Consider the following 15,599-nt stretch of genomic DNA (forward strand, 5'->3'; position numbering starts at 1 on the left):
CAAACGAACTACACGATCTTGTGCTATGCTTAGGATTGGGTCTTGTCCATCATATCATTCTCCTAATGATGTGATCCCGTTATCAATGACATCCAATGTCCATAGTCAGGAAACCATGACTATTTGTTGATCAACGAGCTAGTCAACTAGAGGCTCACTAGGGACATGTTGTGGTCTATGTATTCACACATGTATTACGATTTCCAGATAACACAATTGTAGCATGAATAATAGACAATTATCATGAACAAGGAAATATTATAATAATCATTTTAGTATTGCCTCCAGGGCATATTTCTAACAGTCTCCCACTTGCACTAGAGTCAATAATCTAGTTACATTGTGATGAATCGAACACCCATAGAGTTCTGGTGTTGATCATGTTTTGCTCGCGGAAGAGGTTTAGTCAACGGATCTGCGACATTCAGATCTGTATGCACTTTGCAAATATCTATGTCTCCATATTGAACATTTTCACGAATGGAGTTGAAGCAACGCTTGATGTGCTTGGTCTTCTTGTGAAACCTAGCTCCTTGGTAAGGGCAATAGCTCTAGTGTTGTCACAGAAGAGAGTGATCGGCCCCGACTCATTGGGTATGACTCCTAGGTCGGTGATGAACTCCTTCATCCATATTGCTTCATGCGCTGCCTTCGAGGCTGCCATGTACTCCGCTTCACATGTAGATCCCGCCACGACGCTTTGCTTGCAACTACACCAGCTTACTGCCCCACCATTCAAAATATACACGTATCTGGTTTGTAACTTCAGTCATCCAGATCTGTGTCGAAGCTAGCATCGACGTAACCCTTTACGAGGAGCTCTTCGTCACCTCTATAAACGAGAAACATATCCTTAGTCCTTTTCAGGTACTTCAGGATATTCTTGACCGCTGTCCAGTGTTTCATGTCAGGATTACTTTGGTACCTTCCTACAAAACTTACGGCAAGGTTTACATCAGGTATGGTACACAGCATGTCATACATAATAGACCCTATAGCCGAGGCATAGGGAATGACACTCATCTTTTCTCTATCTTCTGCCGTGGTCGGGCATTGAGCCGAGCTCAATTTCACACCTTGCAACACAGGCAAGAACCCCTTCTTGGACTGATCCATATTGAACTTCTTCAATATCTTATCAAGGTATGTGCTTTGTGAAAGACCTATGAGGCGTCTCAATCTATCCCTATAGATCTTGATGCCTAATATGTAAGCAGCTTCTCCAAGGTCCTTCATTGAAAAACACTTATTCAAGTAGGCCTCAATGCTGTCCAAAAGTTCTATATCATTTCCCATCAAAAGTATGTCATCTACATATAATATGAGAAATGCTACAGAGCTCCCACTCACTTTCTTGTAAACGCAGGCTTCTCCATAAGTCTGCATAAACCCAAACGCTTTGATCATCTCATCAAAGAGAATGTTCCAACTCTGAGATGCTTGCACCAGCCCATAAATGGATCGCTGGAGCTTGCATACCTTGTTAGCATTCTTAGGATCGACAAAACCTTCTGGCTGCATCATATACAGTTCTTCCTTAAGATAGCCGTTAAGGAATGCCGTTTTGACGTCCATTTACCATATCTCATAATCATAGTATGCGGCAATTGCTAACATGATTCAGACGGACTTCAGCTTCGCTATGGGAGAGAAGGTCTCATCGTAGTCAATCCCTTGAACTTGCCGATAACCCTTAGCGACAAGTCGAGCTTTATAGATGGTAACATTACCATCCGCGTCCATCTTCTTCTTAAAGATCCATTTGTTTTCTATCGCTCGCCCATCATCGGGCAAGTCTGTCAAAGTCCACACTTTGTTTTCATACATGGATCCTATCTCGGATTGCATGGCTTCAAGCTATTTGTTGGAATCTGGGCCCACCATCGCTTCTTCATAGTTCGAAGGTTCACCGTTGTCTAACAACATGATTTCTAGGACAGGGTTGCCATACCATTCTGGTGTGGAACGTGTCCTTGTGGACCTACAAAGTTCAGTGGCAACTTGATCCGAAGTACCTTGATCGTCATCATTAACTTCCTCTCCAGTCGGTGCAGGCACCACAGGAACATCTTCCTGAGCTGCGCTACTTTCCGGTTCAAGAGGTAGTACTTCATCAAGTTCCACTTTCCTCCCACTTACTTCTTTCGAGAGAAACTCTTTCTCTAGAAAGGACCCGTTCTTGGCAACAAAGATCTTGCCTTCGGATCTAAGGTAGAAGGTATACCCAATGGTTTCCTTAGGGTATCCTATGAAGACACATTTTTCTGACTTGGGTTTGAGCTTTTCAGGTTGAAGTTTCTTGACATAAGCATCACATCCCCAAACTTTTAGAAACGACAGCTTAGGTTTCTTCCAAAACCATAATTCATACGGTGTCCTCTCAACGGATTTAGATGGTGCCCTATTTAAAGTGAATGTAGCTGTCTCTAGAGCGTACCCCAAAATGATAGCGATAAATTGGTGAGTGACATCACGGATCGCACCATATCCAATAGAGTGCGATTACGATGTTCGGACACACTGTTACGCTGAGGTGTTCCAGGCGGCGTGAGTTGTGAAACAATTCCACATTTCCTTAAGCACGTACCAAATTTGTGACTTAAATATTCTCCTCCACGATCTGATCATAAGAACTTTATTTTCCGGTCACGTTGATTCTCTACCTCATTCTGAAATTCCTTGAACTTTTCAAAGGTCTCAGACTTATGTTTCATCAAGTAGACATACCCATATCTACTTAAGTCATCAGTGAGAGTGAGAACATAACGATAGCCACCGTGAGCCTCAACGCTCATTGGACCGCACACATCAGTATGTATAATCTCCAATAAGTTGGTTGCTTGCTCCATTGTTCCGTAGAATGGAGTCTTGATCATTTTACCCATGAGGCATGGTTCGCACGTGTCAAATGATTCGAAATCAAGAGACTCCAAAAGTCCATCTGCATGGAGCTTCTTCATGCGTTTGACACCAATGTGACCAAGGCGGCAGTGCCACAGATATGTGGGACTATCATTATCAATCTTACATCTTTTGGTATTCACACTATGAATATGTGTAACATCACGTTCGAGATTCATTAAGAATAAACCATTGACCAACGGGGCATGACCATAAAACATATCTCTCATATAAATAGAACAACCATTATTCTCGGATTTAAATGAGTAGCCATCTCGTATTAAACGAGATCCAGATACAATGTTCATGCTCAAAGCTGGCACTAAATAACAATTATTGAGGTTTAAAACTAATCCCGTAGGTAAATTGAGAGAGAGGAGTGCATCTATATTTCCTTGTTCATGATAATTGTCTATTGTTCATGCTATAATTGTGTTATCCGGAAATCGTAATACATGTGTGAATACATAGACCACAACATGTCCCTAGTGAGACTCTAATTGACTAGCTCGTTGATCAACAGATAGTCATGGTTTCCTGACTATGGACATTGGATGTCATTGATAACGCGATCACATCATTAGGAGAATGATGTGATGGACAAGACCCAATCCTAAGCATAGCACAAGATCGTGTAGTTTGTTTGCTAGAGCTTTTCTAACGTCAAGTATCATTTCCTTAGACCATGAGATTGTGTAACTCCCGGATACCGTAGGAGTGCTTTGGGTGTGCCAAACATCACAACGTAACTGGGTGACTATAAAGGTGCACTACAGGTATCTCCGAAAGTGTCTGTTGGGTTGGCATGAATCGAGACTGGGATTTGTCACTCTGTATGACGGAGAGGTATCTCTGGGCCCACTCGGTAATGCATCATCATAATGAGCTCAAGGTGACCAAGTGGTTGGTCACGGGATCATGCATTACGGAACGAGTAAAGTGACTTGCCAGTAACGAGATTGAACGAGGTATTGGGATACCGACGATCGAATCTCGGGCAAGTAAAGTACCGATTGACAAAGGGAATTGTATACGGGATTACTTGAATCCTCGATATCGTGGTTCATCCGATGAGATCATCATGGAACACGTGGGAGCCAACATGGGTATCCAGATCCTTCTATTGGTTATTGGCCGGAGAGCTGTCTCGGTCATGTCTGCGTGATTCCCGAACCCGTAGGGTCTACACACTTAAGGTTCGGTGACGCTAGGGTTATTAGGAAGACTTGTATGTGATTACCGAATGTTGTTCGGAGTCCCGGATGAGATCCCGGACATCACGAGGAGTTCCGGAATGGTCCGGAGGCGAAGATTTATATATGGGAAGTTGTAGTACGGTCACCGAAAAAGTTCGAGGGCATGCCGGTATTGTACTGGGGGCCACCGGAAGGGTTCCGGGGGTCCACCGGGAGGGGCCACCTCTCCCGGAGGGCCTCATGGGCCGTAGAGGGAAGGGAACCAGCCCTTATAGAGCTGGGCGCACCCCCCCTTGGGCCCATGCGCCTAGGGTTGGGGGGACCCTAAAGCCCCCCCCCCCTTGCTTGGGGGGCAAGTTCCCCCCCTTGCCCCCCCCTCTAGATCTCATCTAGAGGGGATCGGCCCCCTTCCTCCTCCCCCTATAAATAGAGGGGCGAGGGGAGGGTGGCACACACACCTCCAAGGCGCAACCCCTCCCCTCCCCAACACCTCTCCTCCTTCGCAGAAGCTTGGCGAAGCCCTGCCGGAGTACTGCCTCTCCATCACCACCACGCCGTCGTGCTGCTGCTGGAGATCTCTTCCTCAAACTCTCCCTCCTCCTTGCTGGATCAAGGCGCGGGAGACGTCTCCGCTCCATACGTGTGTTGAACGCGGAGGTGTCGTCCATTCGGCGCTAGGATCTTCGGTGATTTGGATCACGACGAGTACGACTCCATCAACCCCGTTCTCTTGAACGCTTCCGCTCGTGATCTACAAGGGTATGTAGATGCACTCCTATCTCTCTCGTTGCTAGATGACTCCATAGATTGATCTTGGTGATGCGTAGAAAAAATTTATTTTCTGCAACGATCCCCAACAGAAAGTACATAGCTACATCCAGGAGTGGGGGCTAGTTCACTCCAAGGAGATGACGATCAAGGAGCCAAGGTGACCGGAAAGGTGGTTTCTACCGGAGCTGGGATGGACCAAGGCAAATGCGGATGGAGCGACGGCCAGAACGGAAGACAGGGGGTGGAGGAGTGGTTCTCAGGGATCACCATGGTGCGTTTAGGGGAGGAGCTGCGCTCTGCTTCCCAGGTGTCGGCCACCCACCGTTTGCCGAGCTCCTGGCAGCGAAGAGTGCGGTGCAAATGGCGATTACTATGGATGTGCAACGGCTTCACATTGAGCTGGATTGTCAGGAGGTGGTGGCGATGCTGCAAGGTGAAGGCAGAAACCTCTCGGCGTTCGGCCCGGTTGTGGAGGAGACCAAGGAGCTCCTGAGAACTAGGCAGGAGTACAAAATCTCTTGGGTTCGGCGTACGGCTAATGGTGCGGCACATGGTCTGGCTAGAGAGGGGGTGTGCAATGATAGTACAATTTATTTTGATTTTCCTCCGGACTACATTATTCATATTGTAGTGGACGAGATCCCAGACTTTGCTTAATTTGAATAAAGTTGCAAGTTCCCCTAAAAAAATCACAAGGCGCGGAGCGGGGCGGGGCGACGTGCATAAGATCGTGGAGATTATGCATGCAGGACGTGCACACGAGCGAGACGGGGGAGAGTTGACTGCCTCTTTAGGTTCTCTGTTCGGTGTTCGTCCGGTTGAGTCAGGTGCTCCAACATCGCTTTCGAGAGCAGCGTTCTCTCCCGCCAGAGCCTCGCCGGTGATGTTCGCCCGGTGGGGCTACGAGGTGCAGCTTTGGGAGCTCCAGCCACAACACGTGCCGTTAGACGCGCCGGATCCGTACCTCTGTTAGATGCATGTCAGGTTCAGCAAGAAAATATCTTCAGGTCATATACTGTAACAACATAAACTATGTGGAGTACAAGCAACCGCCAAGCTCAGCTCCTTCCTATGGATCTTGAGTCGGGTCGAGGAGGGAGGAGGGGCAAGGAGGGGGAAGCTGGGCTGGGCGGAGGAGCGGTCAATCCATGGACCCCGGCGTTACGTCGGTCGAATGAGAGGACCGGCAAGAAGAAGAAGACATGGGTGATGCACGCTACGGGCACCGTGAACCCCATTGCTACGGCCGGCGAGCTCTCGCGTTGCCGACAACTGGAAGAGGAAGTGCAGCACCTCCCCCACAGCGTTGCCACCGATGATGCCGCCGAGAAGCGCCACCCGGTGGCTGGTGCAGCCTCGTGGTGAGGCGGAACAATGACAACATGTCCGATTCCGACATGCTGACACCGCAGCAAGGTCGTCTGCAACATGGCGACCAGAGCCGGCGTCCACTGCATACCCCGCCACGGTGCTCCGGGTCTTCTCGTCCCACGTTGGCGCCGGGGCCTTAGCGTCATGGGAGAGGACGAACCCGGCCCCGGACACCAGCCGCGTCCATGCCGGAAGCAACTCAAGTCAGCCGTGGTAGGACGAACCTGGCCCCAGCCACCAGCCGCGTCGTGCCCCCGACAGTGCTGATATCGAGGATGCCCCCGACGTTCTTGTGATCTTGTCGAGCGGGCTGGCGTTCGCCATCCGTGCCGAATGTATCTTATGATCAGAGTCTGTGACACCGGCGACGTGCGGGCACGCCGTAGACGTCCCCGAGATGATGTTGTACTCGACCCTCCGTGTGTCCATGTCGGTATCCGATCGTGGCTTCACTTGGACCAGGTCGCGAGGATGCCACGTCCGGTGTGCTCGTCGGCGGGAGCAACCATCACACAGGGAATGTGTTCGCCGGACGCATGGAAGTCGATGACGAAGCACGCCGGTGGACGAGTCGTCGCTCTCGTCCTTGGCCACCTCCAGGCCGACTGCCCTGGTCGTCATGGCGTCGGCTATGAGGCCAACTCCAGCACGCAACCCCAAATGGACGTTCATTTTGCCTGGATTCTATTCGTTTGGGTAGGGCAATGGGGTCGTGTCTGGGCCTGTCCTGTGATGCGGTGGTTGTGCGCCCAACGCGCGGATACATCCTTTGGTCCCATCTTGTCTGTCTCCTTTTTCAAACGCCAACATTCAAAATAATGCCCTAATTTAGGCCAGCGGCCCTAGTTCACGCCGGCAACAGAGCTAACGGCCTACACGTCCTTGCAGGCAACACAGCCAGCGGATGGCAACAGAGCCAGCCTACAAAATGAATAATTTTGTCGCCAGCAACACAGCCAGTGGCCGGCAACACAGCCAGCCCCCAAAATGAATATGTTTCTCGCCGGCACACAGCCAGCGGCCCAGCAACCGGTACCCATGCCAGCCTCCAAAAAGAACGGCCATGGCCGATGAGACGACCTAGTTCAGGCCGTCGGCATCGAACATCTCCTTCTGCCCGGCCTCGAACCAGCTCCTCGTCTTCTTGCTCATCTTGGTCAAGTCCACGCTCATGATCGCAAGGGCCACCTCCTTTGCTTTGGTTGCGGCATTTGTGGCCTCGATGTCGAGCTGCCTCTGCCTGGCCGTGACATTGGCGGCCTCGATGTCGAGCTGCCTTTGTCGGGACGCCTCCTCCATGTCGATTTTCCTCTTCTTGGCCGCCTCCTCCATCTCAAGCTTCTTCCTTTGAAGCTCTAGGTATTGCTTCATTTGCTGGTCCTTGCTTTGTCGTTTTTTCTCGTCCCTCGCGTCCTTTTGAGACATCATGTCATGCAAAGTCCCATGCAAGGCCATGGATGACGCATCCCATATGTCGTCCACATTGGAGTTGGTCTTGCCCCTCAGGCTCTTCAAAGCCTCACTATCTCCACCTCCAGCCAACGTGGCCGTATTTTTGCCTCTCTTCCTTTGAAGTTCACGATATTGATCCTTGAACTTAGGGCAATTGTTGATGATCGTCCAATAATGCGTAAGAGTGAATGGCTTGTCATTGTGCTGGGCCTTGAATGCTGAAATGCCTACACCACACGATCAACAACAATTGAACATGCAAACATATAGAAGGCCAAAGTCTCATGGCTGTATCAACGAAAGAACTAGGATGAGGAGAGCATACCGTGTGCCCAATGTTGAGACCACTCATGGGTCGTGCTTCAACGCTCTTAAGTGCGGCACAATACTTGTTGCATTCTTGCTGAATGAACAACCACCTCTTTTGAATCGAGGTGATGCCACGGTCGCTCGTAATTTGGTAGGGCTCAAACAACTTTCTTTCATGGAATGTTTTATGGACTCTCGTTCAAAAAACAAGGCCCTTTTGTTGCGCACCATGTAAGGGCATATTTATCCCTTAGTAGTTTTGGTGATTGATGACAATGGTTTGGCGGACTAATCGTGTACATCGAGCTTTTCAGATAGATCATGTCGGAGCACAAGACGATTTGGTGCCCCTCGAAGACTTTTGAGACGGCGTTTCTCTATGTTTCTTTTCGGTGGATTTGAGTCGTAGGAGAGTCGTACTATTAAGAGGGGGTCCGTGTTGGAAAGGTTTGGTGGAATATCACGTACACATGTTCCGTTTGCACCCTCTTTCCGTTAGCTCTTTGTAGCTTCCTCCGTATCACCATATCTCGGCAGAGTGAAGGCTTCCTAAGTGTTGCTGTTCAAAGGCTGGCGGTAGTACTGCTCCCCAAAAAGGTACTACCGCAGGCCCTTGCAGTAGTACCGGGCCCTGGCGCGGTAGTACCATAGGTGCCCACGGAAGTACCGCTCCTCCTGAGCGGTAGTACCGTGAGCTCTGGCCAGGCGCTTCTGCGCAAGCGGTAGTAGGGGCGGATGTAATTTTTTACATCCACGCCCTACGCGGTAGTACCGTGCTGCGGCACGGTATTACCGTGATGCCGGGCCAGACACAGCGGCATGAAGCGGAAGTAGGGGCGGATGTAATTTTTTTACATCCGCGCCCTCCACGGTAGTACCGCACCTGGTTTGCGGTAGTACCGTGTCGGACTTTTGCACATATATTTTCTCAGCGGAGGTAGTCATGGATGTATTTTTTTATATCCATGCCTACAGTGCCTGGACCATGCCTGCCTTGCGGAAGTACCGCATGGGTTCGCGGTATTACAGTGCCAGCGGTTCTATCGCCCCCTGTCGGTGATCTTCAGAACAGGTCCGGGCCATGCCGTGCCCATGGTAGTACCGCAAGTCTCCACGGTAGTACCGCAGGGCCGTGTGGTAGTATCGCTCCTGGTGTGCGGTAGTACCGCGGGTCGCGGGCTGAGTAGGTGGGTAACAGTTGGAATTGTCCCGTGACTATAAAAGGGGTGTCTTCTTCCTCTAGTTGACCACCTCTTCCACCTCCAAGCTCCATTGTTGCTCCAAGCTCCAGTTTTGCCCGATCTCTCTCCCTAGCCAATCAAACTTGTTGATTCTCAATGGATTGGTTGAGAAGGCCCCGATTTACACTTCCACCAAGAGAAATTTGATTCCCTCCACTAATCCCTCGCGGATCTTGTTACTCCTGGGTGTGTGAGCACCCCAGACGGTTGAGGTCACATCGGAGCCATAGTCCATTGTGGTGAAGCTTCGTGGTGTCGTTGGGAGCCTCCAATTCAGTTGTGGAGATTGCCCCAACCTTGTATGTAAAGGTTCAGTCGCCGCCTTCAAGGGCACCGATAGTGGAATCACGGCATCTCACATTGTGTGAGGGCGTGAGGAGAATACGGTGGCCCTATTGGCTTCTTGGGGAGCATTGTGCCTCCACACCGCTCTAACGGAGACATACTTCCCCTCAAAAGGAAGGAACTTCGGTAACACATCCTCGTATCCATCGGTTCCACTTTTGGTTATCTCTCACCTTTACTTGTGCAAGCTATATTGTATTATTTCCGTTGCTTTCTTGTGTACTTGTTGTTGTTGCATCATATAGGTTGCTCACCTAGTTGCATATCTAGACAACCTACTTTGATGCAAAGTTTAATTTGGTAAAGAAAAGCTAAAAATTGTTAGTTCACTATTCACCCCCCCCTCTAGTCAACTATATCGATCCTTTCAATTGGTATCAGAGCCTCGTGTCTTTGTTAAGGACTTTACCGTCCGAAGAGTATGGTTGACACCATAGACGGTGGGGAGGAGCACCCCGGTGTGAATCCATCCTCGTCTACGACCGATGGGGGAACCTCGGTCTCACGTGAGGAATTCAATGTGGCTTTGGACACATTGAAAACCTCCATGACGGCCGAGGTCAAAGGCATGCTTAAATTTTTTTCTTGATGGTCTCAAATTATCCACCACGCCGTTGGAAGTGGTTGATCCCACTACCAAGGTGGTGGATGCCAACTCTGATAAGGGGGAAGCTTCTAGTGGAAGAGTTCCTTCATCTAGTGGTAGAAATGGAAATCGCATGTTTGCCCATGTGGAACCTCCTCTTACCTATGGAGGACCGATTCCCTCTACTCATTTAAATCATGTCGACCCTCCTCCTAAGATTGTGAAAAATGAAGATTTTGATGCTTGGGTCTATCGCTTTAAGCGTCATTTAAAACATGTTAACACTAATCTTTGGAGAATCATTGAAGGAGGTTTCTATCCGCATGACCCAAGCAACTTCACCCCAGGAGAAGCCGCGTATAATCAATTCAATGAGAATGCTCTCTTCATCCTTCAAGATGCAATTCCACCCGAAGACATTGCTCATCTCCGACCATTCACCGTGGCCAAAGAAGTATGTCACCATGTTGTTTCCCTCTACAAGGGAAGCGCTAGCATTCAACGCTCCAACTATGAAGTGGTGCAAGATGAAGCCGATGAGTTTGCAATGAATGAAGATGAAGAACCTCATGTGCTTTACCAGAGATTAACCACCCTTGTGGTCTCACTCCGAGATCATGGGAGTAAGGATACGGATGGCAATTGGATCAAGCGCAAGTTCCTCGAGGCCATGATGCCTTACCACAAGGCCATGTCTTCCGTCATTCGTCAAAGGCCGGACTTCCACACCTTGTCCTCAAATGCCGTGTTGGATGAGTTTGTGGCGATGACGATCTTGGACAAGACCGCCGACAATGTGGTGTTGTGTTCCCAAAGAGCAAAGAAGCCCAACCTTGCCTTGAAGGCCAAGGTTAGTGTGGAAGAAGAGGAAGAAGAAGAAGATTAGGAGATCAACCCCGAAGATACGAAATATGATTATCATGAGCACATGGCTCTTGCTTCAAGGCAATTTTGGAGCAAGAAGAACACAAGGCCCAACTTCAACAAGAACAACTCAAGTGGCTTCAAGGGCAAGCAACGTGTGAGAACATGTTACAATTGTGGTAATGTGAGCCACTTTGTTGTGGATTGCCCTTACGAGAAGCGGGAAGACAATGGTGGCAACCTCATCTGAAAAGACAAAGCCAAGTCCTTCCCCAACAAGAACAACTTCACCAAGAAGACTCCAACCAAAGGGTTGGTGGCACAATAAGAATACAATGAGGATGAGGATGATGAAGATAGTGAAGTCATGGCCATGGCCTCCGTTGCCATTGCCACCACTCCACGGGTGTCTCTCTTTGATTCACCCAATGAGAACATCACCTCCAAATGCCTCATGGCCAAAGCCACCAACAAGGTGTTTGCTTCCGGTGGGGGATCATGGTTGCTCAATAGTGGAGCTACAAATCATATGACCGGAAGCAAGGACTTGGTGGTGGACGTGCAAAAGATTCCATCTATGCCCACCAATGTCGAGTGGGGTGATGCCTCGTTCTTCGAGGTATTGGGTCTTGGCAAGGTTGTCATTTCTCATGATCTCACGATCGAGAAAGTCATGCTTGTTGAGTCCCTTGCATACAATTTACTTTCTGTTCGTCAACTTGCACTCATGAGTTTTGCCACTTTCTTTGATATTGATACCGTGGCCCTCTTGTGGAGCAAGACTCTTAAAGTAGCTTTTGTTGGGCATGTCGAGAACGGTCTTTATGTGATTAACTTTTCGAAGCGACCCACTAAGACCGCGACATGCCTAATGGCTAAAGTTGATATGGGATGGCTTTGGCATCGCCATCTAGCCCACGTCAATATGAGATCTTTGCAAAGTCTTCTCAAGGGGGACCATGTTCGTGGACTAACAAATGTTAGTTTTGCCAAAGATCGTGCTTGCAGTGCTTGTATCAAAGGAAATCTACATAAGAAGGCTCACCCTCCCACAACTATCATCTACTCGAAGAGACCCTTGGAGCTCCTTCACATGGATCTCTTTGGTCCTCCATCCTTTGATAGTCTTGGGGGTAGAAAGTATTGCTTGGTGATTGTGGATGATTATTCCAGATACACTTGGGTATATTTCTTCAAGAGGAAGAGTGAGACTCAACAAACCGTCATCGACTTTGCAAATGAAGCTCAACGTCAACATGATGCAAAGATCTTGACAATAAGGAGTGACAATGGCACCGAGTTCAAGAACTACACCTTGGATGAGTTTCTCAGTGATGAGGGGATCAAGCATCAATATCCTGCACCATACACCCCTCAACAAAATGGTGTCGCGGAGAGGAAGAATCGGACATTGATGGATGCGGCAAGGACCATGATGGCAGAGTTCAAGTCTCCTTACAACTTTTGGGCCGAAGCCATCAACACATCATGTCATGCGTCCAATCGACTCTATCTCTGCAAGTGCTTGAACAAAACTCCCTATGAAATTCTCACCGGTAACAAGCCCAACCTCAAGTACTTCCGGGTGTCCGGGTGTAAGTGATTCATTCTCAAGAAAGGTGTCGCTTTGTCTAAATTTGAGGCTAGAGCTCATGATGGCATATTTGTTTGTTATGCTACAAACTCTCATGCTTACCGTGTCCTCAACAAGTCCAACGGACTCATTGAGGAGACATGTAACGTAGAGTTTGACGAGAATAACGGCTCCCAAGTGGAGCAAAGTGGTACTTGTGATGTAGGTGATGAAATTACTCCCCAAGCCATAATAAGAATGGGTGTTGGTCATATCCTACCCATTGAGGAACCCATTGTGGCTGAAGGAGAAGGACAACGCTCCACTCAAGTGGAGCCATCACCAACCCAAGACCCACACGCTTCCGAAGAAAAAAGTGAAGGCCCTAAACCTCAGGAACAAGATCAAGGGCAAGATCAAGATCAACCTCACGATAGTGGTGAACCACCAAGTGATGCCCAAGGTCAAGTTCTCTCTTTTGAGCAAGTTCAAGATCAAGAGCAAGCTCAAGATGATGAACAAGCTCGAGACGGCGCTCAAGATGATCAAGTTACCCCTCCTCCTTTCACATCTGAGGAGGATTTAGAGCGTCGTGCCGCGAAGATCGCTTCCAAGCTCACTACCAAAGGTCTGGAAGCCTAAGAAAGGGGGTAAGCACTCGTAGACAATTAGCAAACTATTGTGAACATCACGCGTTTGTTTCTTGTGTCGAACCCCAAAAGGTTTATGAGGCGCTCGGGGACCCGGATTGGCTCAATGCCATGCATGAAGAACTCAACAACTTCGAGCACAACCAAGTATGGAAATTAGTGCCAAGGCCGACCGGGAATCATAATGCCATTGGAACCAAGTGGATATTCAAGAACAAGCAATATTCTCATGGGTTCATTGTTTGCAACAAGGCTCGTTTGGTGGCATAAGTCTACTCCCAAGTCGAGGGTATCGACTATGGTGAAACCTTTGCTCCCGTTGCTCGCCTTGAATCTATTCGTTTGTTGATTGCTTATGCTTCTCATCATAATTTCAAGTTGCAACAAATGGATGTGAAGAGTGCTTTTCTTAATGGTCCCATTAATGATTTGGTGTGTGTCAAACAACCCCCGGGGTTCGAGGATCCCTATTTCACCGATCATGTGTACCAACTCAACAAGGCTCTCTATGGCCTTAAAAAAGCCCCACGTGCGTGGTATGAGCATCTTACGGAGTTGTTACAAGATCATGGGTTCGAAATCGGGAAAATCGACCCCACTCTTTTTACTAAGAAGGTCAAAGGGGAGTTGTTTGTGTGCCAACTATATGTTGATGATATTATTTTTGGTTCCCCTAACAAAGCTTTCAATGAAGAATTTGCCGCTCTCATGACCTCAAAGTTCAACATGTCTATGATGGGAGAGTTGAAGTTCTTTCTCGGGTTTGAAATCAAGCAAAGGAGAGAAGGAACCTTCATCAACCAGGCCAAATACACTCAAGACATGCTCAAGAGATTCAAGCTAAGTGATGACAAGCCGACCTCCACTCCAATGCCCGTCAAATGCCAACTTGACATTGATCCCAATGGTAAAGCGGTGGATCAAAAGGTATATCGCTCCATGATTGGATCCTTGCTTTACCTTTGTGCATCTAGACTGGATATCATGTTGAGTATGGGAATTTGTGCATGGTTTCAAGCCGCACCTAAGGAAAGCCACGTTGTGGCGGTCAAGCGAATCTTTCGATATTTGGCTCATACCCCAAACTTTGGCTTATGGTACCCAAGAAGAGCCAACTTTGATCTTTTGGGCTTCACAGACTCAGATTGGGCGGAAGACAAAGTGGATAGGAAGTCCACCTCCGGAGGGTGCCAATTGCTTGGTTTCTCTTTAGTGAGTTGGTCTTATAAGAAGCAAAGTTGTGTATCTCTCTCGTCCACCGGAGCAGAGTATGTGGCTGCCAGTAGTTGTTGTTCTCAACTTCTATGGATGAGGCAAACGATTATGGTGTCACATGTGACGACCTGCCTCTTTGGTGTGACAGTGAAAGTGCCATCAAGATTTCTCTCAATCCGGTGCAACACTTCAAGATGAAGCATATTGAGATTCGGTATCACTTCATCCGGGATCACATTAGGCGAGGGGAGATCAAGCTCAAGTATGTCAACACTCATGATAACCTTGCAGATATTTTCACGAAGCCCTTGGATGAAGCAAGATTTCGCGAGTTAAGGCATGAGCTAAATATTATTGATTCGAGCAATGTGGTTTGAACCCTTACACACCCCACCATACTCATCATGCTACCTTGTCTAGGTGTAGGCATGGACATAGGGGGAGTGTTGTTCTCTCAATGAACTTTCCCTCCCCCCATTATGCATAAATTGATCAAACTCTTTCACATTAACCATTTTTTATGGTACTTGTGCTTCAAAGACGAGTCTTGGTCATGGGCCCAAGGATAATTCTTCGCGGTGCCATACCAAGTGACTCATACATAGGTGGCTTCGGCCACCGCCCTCTCTTCCTAAGAGTTGTGATTAGTGCCCGTGTGTGTGTCGTCGTTAGTGCTTGCCTCTTGGTTGTTTGGGGTATTGAAGGTTGTCTTGCAAATGTCGTTTCCCTCTCGTGTGAAACTTGCACTTTCTTGGGGTAACAGTACTACCATGGCGAGCCACGGTACTACCGCAGGGGTGGTTTGCTCTGTGCGTGCACAGGTGCTTCCCAGGTGCACGGTACTACCGCTTCCATCGCGGAAGTGATTTTTTACTGACGCTGCAAGAGCGGTACTACCGCCCAGCGAGCGGTACTTCCACCCGGGCGGTACTACCGCGATGACCCGCGGTACTACCGCGCCCACGCGAGTGGGTGGGGGTTAAGAGCGGGGCAGGGGGAGTTCTAACTCCCCCATACCCATTCATCTCTATTCCCCACCCCGTCTCTCTCTCTCTCTCTCTCTCCCTCCCTCCCTCCCTCCTACCCAAGAACGGCGCCGAAGGCCCTCACCGGATCTCCATCTCC

The sequence above is a fragment of the Triticum aestivum genome, chromosome 5B, assembly GCF_018294505.1.
Source record: "Triticum aestivum cultivar Chinese Spring chromosome 5B, IWGSC CS RefSeq v2.1, whole genome shotgun sequence".
NCBI classification, from domain to species: domain Eukaryota; kingdom Viridiplantae; phylum Streptophyta; class Magnoliopsida; order Poales; family Poaceae; genus Triticum; species Triticum aestivum.